This window comes from Triticum urartu, unplaced genomic scaffold, assembly GCF_056163025.1.
Source record: "Triticum urartu cultivar PI428250 unplaced genomic scaffold, HENAU_Tu73 scaffold2, whole genome shotgun sequence".
Lineage (NCBI taxonomy): Eukaryota > Viridiplantae > Streptophyta > Magnoliopsida > Poales > Poaceae > Triticum > Triticum urartu.
In genome coordinates this window covers 694,202-699,189 of record NW_028260368.1, presented here as the reverse complement: position 1 = coordinate 699,189, position 4,988 = coordinate 694,202, and the positions used below count along the sequence as shown (strand labels likewise).

General features: G+C 32.8%; 2 non-coding genes across 2 annotated transcripts; both read left to right on the top strand.

The window, feature by feature from the left end:
• The first annotated feature begins 3,222 nt into the window (after positions 1–3,222).
• On the top strand, positions 3,223–3,296 carry TRNAP-UGG (transfer RNA proline (anticodon UGG)). Its single transcript has one exon. It is a non-coding gene; the product is annotated as a tRNA-Pro (tRNA).
• A 139-nt stretch (positions 3,297–3,435) lies between these two features.
• Positions 3,436–3,509, top strand: TRNAW-CCA (transfer RNA tryptophan (anticodon CCA)). The gene has a single exon. It is a non-coding gene; the product is annotated as a tRNA-Trp (tRNA).
• Positions 3,510–4,988: the final 1,479 nt, after the last annotated feature.

Sequence of the window (4,988 nt, the reverse complement as noted above, 5' to 3'; positions counted from 1 at the left end):
TAAACAACTTATTAGAAACGCAAGACAGCCAATACGAAATGCTCGAAAAACGGCCGCGCTTAAAGGATGCCCTCAGCGTCGAGGAACATGTGCTAGGGTGTATGTGCGACTCGTTCAGATCATGACTTCAAACAAATATAAAAAAAATTGAAGTATCCATGATTAGTACCAATGAATAGGATATAGCTTCTCTATCCTAGATTTCTATGGTATATGGAATTTATGGTTTCCTTTGGTGCAAATCCAATTATCTAAATTGGAAATAAGAAGCAATTCTCCCATTGGTAGCAAATGGTTATCCATTAAGCGGAGGAAATAGTAATAAAAAGAAAAAGGCTTATGCTCCTTTATCTTAAAAGAACGGACTAACAGGGTCAGCTACTTAGCCAACTTTCATAATTAAATACCGTCACTGTATGGATAACTCTTATTGTGAAAAGAGCTATTTACTCTATAATGGATAGGTAGAGCCAAAGAATGTGGACTATACAAGTTCGCAATACCTTTTGATGAAAGAAAGGGCTCCGGTGTATAGAGAGGGCCTCACCGTTTAAAAGGGAACCATAGAAACGATGGAACCCACTATTTTTTTTAGTATTATTAGAATGAATTTGTTATTTCGTATAGAAATAACTGAACGGAGTGGAATAAAAAATCGTGGTTGGGAAGGTTACTATAGCAAAAGCCATTGGAATTAATATTTTATATATCGGAATAATTAGTTTTGTTATTAATGAGAAAAAGGGTGGCTAAAAGAAGAGAAATCATTAGTTATTCATTAAGGTTAATTTGATTCAATGACCAGAGTTCCGCGAGGATATATAGCCCGGAGACGACGAACAAAAATGCGTTCATTTGCCTCAAACTTTAGAGGGGCTCATTTAAGACTTAATCGAATGATTACCCAACAGGTAAAAAGAGCTTTTGTTTCCTCTCATCGAGATAGAGGTAGGCAAAAGAGGGATTTTCGTCGTTTGTGGATCACTCGGATAAACGCAGCAACGCGGGTATATAAAGTATTCGATAGTTATAGTAAATTAATACACAACCTGTACAAGAAGAAATTGATTCTTAATCGTAAAATGCTTGCACAAGTAGCTGTATCAAATCCAAATAATCTTTACACGATTTCCAATAAAATAAAGATCATCAATTAAAGGTATAAATAAAGTAATATACTGGAATAATAAAAGATGAATTCCCGGAGAGGGAACTCCGGGAAGATACAATAAATTAAGATTAAGTGGTAGGAATCAACGAGCTGGATTACTTTCTTTATAATATATATAGGTCTGGCCCTTTCGAATTCGAATAAAACATCAACAATCGGAACTTAAGTTCCGGTTGTTGTTTCTTAAATTTTGGTTGTTGTTTCTTAAGTTTCGATTGGAATTGTACTTTTGCGTTAATTGAGGAATATGTCTATTTTTTCTGGGTCTAGAACCTGTAATTATTGAAATTGACTGGGGCTTGAAATTGCTTTTCGTTCTCATAGTTACGAAACGGTAAGAAAGATAAAATACGAGCCTGTTTTATAGCAAGAGTAATTAATCGTTGTTGTTTCAAGGTTAATCTATTTATTCGTCTCGATAATATTTTTCCTTGTTCACTAATAAATCTATTAATTAAACTCATGTTTCTATAATCAATTCGATCTCCCGGGCCAATCCGGGGACGCCTACGAAAAGGTTGTTTAGATTTACGAAAAGGTTGCTTGAATTTACGAAAAGTTTGCTTGGATTTACGAAAGGGTTGCTTGGATTTATTAAAAGTTTGCTTGGATTTACTAAAGGGTTGCTTAGATTTAAGAAAAGGTTGTTTAGATGTATACATGATTTATTCCTTATTTAAAATTTGAAAATTTGAAAATTCACTTCTTTATTTTATTAATTTAGGATCCAGAAGAAGTAGTTTTTCTTTGATCCATATCTTATTTGATTCATATTATAGTATATGAATACCCTCTATACATATGAAATAATATCTACCGGAAATCAGATGAGTTGATTTGTATTTTGTATTCTATACTATGTTTTCTTTATATATTAAATATGAAGTTCTTACTCTTTCTGTTGTTTGGAAAGATCAAACACACGATGTTCCTATTTCTTTATTTCGTGATGAGTCGTATGCTTGCGACAATAACGACAAAATTTTTTGAATTCTAATTGTCCGGGTGTATTGTGGCGATTCTTTTGAGTACTATATCTAGAAATCCCCGTCGATTCCTCATTGGCACCTTTTCGAACACAACTGATGCATTCCAAAATAACTCTGATTCTAACATCTTTTCCCTTGGCCATGAACCTCCTTTTCTTTTTGGATTGACTTAACTTAATTCTTCTACTTATTCTTTTATTCTTCTATTTTGAATCCGAAGAAGAAGAATAAAATTCATTAGAATAATTTTTTTTTATTCTTTAATTAAGTAATAAAAAATAGAGAAATAATTAAAGAATACAATCCTTGTCGAATTAGCAAAGATTTTGGTTCGAAATCCTTTCATTTAATTAGCCAGCCCCGCCTTTTCTATGCTCTGATTTCTGAGGCCTTATTTAGCTTGGGTACCCCTTTAAATTGAATTTCTATTTTCAAAAATGGGGTTTACCAAATTTTTAATGACTCTGAGGTTCAACCCAATCCATCTTTTCTTTCTTTTTCCTTCCGATACTAAAAAAAGATTGAAAAGGATCAAATTTTGTCATATCACGAAGAAATCTATCCCTCCCATAGCAATAACTAGAATTAAAAAAAAGGGAATGACAAAGCATCTGGGAATAAACGATTAATTTCTATCAATAAACCTGCTAAAGCACCAAACCATAGAGTACTTAGCACGGGTGCTACAGAGAGATATGTTTTTATATCCCGCATTGAAAATCCTCCTTCCTTGTTGGAATACATATATGATCATAAACTCTTGCCCAAGATTGTTATGCTATATATAAAATGAACCATATCGACGAAATTTTCCTATCCCTAAAAAAGAAAAAGATGACCCCTTCTTCCTATATATTACCAAGGAAAAGTAATCCTTCTTTTATAGGCGAAATTATATTGGATTTTATATGTATATAATTCCTTAATTATATGAGACCAAAAAGAAGAAATGACACGAGGGTTCTATATATAGATAGAGAAAGAAAGAAGAAGAAAATTATGATGTGGAAAAGAAGACAGGAATTGTGTACAATGGCATTGTACAACAATTTAATTTGGAAAAGGGATGTAGCGCAGCTTGGTAGCGCGTTTGTTTTGGGTACAAAATGTCACAGGTTCAAATCCTGTCATCCCTACCTATTACTTCTTTCTTCTTTATAGGCAGTAGCGACGAGATCAATTAAAGTAAAGTGGGTATAACTTGAATTTGTGGAGACTATACGTACGTGAGATACATTAGGAATAGAAAAAGATTTTCTTTTTGAATGAATGAAAGCGCTCTTAGTTCAGTTCGGTAGAACGCGGGTCTCCAAAACCCGATGTCGTAGGTTCAAATCCTACAGAGCGTGATTCCATCTATTTTATGTCGAAGCAGAGTAAAATAACTTAACAAAATTGAATTGTAACTCCAATTTCAATTTGACCTCCTCTCTGGTCTGGAGGAGGTCAATCAAAAAAAAAAAATGACTCAATCAAAGATCCAACTGATCCCCACGCCTGTATTGCAAATACGCAGTCACGAATAATCCCGCTAAAGTAATAGGAATTAGGCCTAAGACGATTCCAAATAGAAAAACTTCAATCATTTCGATTTGTTCGAGGGGATAAAAAAAGAGGTACGATCTATCCCTAAATAGTACTCTAAATTATCCACGAATCTCAATGACCAAGAAAAGAATTCCTAATTAGTCTGGAAAAGAGTCGTAGAATGCCAGGAATCCCAAAGAAAGATTTTTCTTTTCTGAATTATAATTATTCAGTCAATTCAAATAAGGCGTATCTTGTTCAAGCCAATAAATAGAGCTGGGGTTATAGTTAAAGCAGCCAGTAGAAAACCAAAATAACTAGTTAAAGTAAGCATGAAAGAGTTAAATTCCATTTATTTTTTTTTACTACACTACATATGTTGGTAAAGCATTTACCTAAGTTATGGAAAATTCATAATTCATCAGTTATTTTAGATAATACTAAAAAACAAGATAGAGTAAGATACAGAAGTGTAAAAGAAAGTGGATTCATCAGATGATACATGAGTCCCTAATTCCGAATCAAGAGATTTGTTGTGGAATTTGTCAATTGAGTAAAGTAATAATATTAAGAACTAGATCATCTAACCCCATTGAATGAAAAAAAGAAATTCAATTTTCAGGGAAATTTTTGAATAAGAGATAAATAAACAATTGAATTTGAAAAAAAAAACTTCTTTCTATTTTGGATAATTTCTTTTTCAATAGGACCCTCTTTTTGGAGTGAACGATCGAATATTCCCCTATTCCTTCTTATTTTAACTGATTGTATTCCATATGGAATAAGAGGAGAACAAAAGCATTCCACGACCTGCCAAGGGGCTGTTAAAAAAAAAAAAAAAAGAAAGCTCTTCCTTGAATTTACTTTATTTTTATTCCTTTTTCGAACTCCAACCAAAGTAGATTCGAAGACGAGTCACTTCAATTATCCTTTTAAGTTCTATTCTATCTTCTGTCTTTCCCTATTTCATCTCGTAAAGTTCCGCGCTCGCAGTTTGGTCAAGAAAGTTAGACCTAATCCAACAAACAATACAAGGATGAATTACGAATTATGAAAGGATAGATTTCACATATACTTGTCCTTGTATTGTGTCAGTATGAGAATATCCTTCCTAAATTATTTATCCAAACCTATTGATCATTAACTTAGATTTTCCCAAGATTTTGGCTGCTATTCCGAATTACTCTATTATTCCGAAGCCAATGAAAAGTAAGTAGAACCTACAAAAATGGGGTTTTCTATTGATGCCTTGAATAACATATAGCTTACCTATAGACAAAAAAAAAATAAAAAAGTAATTA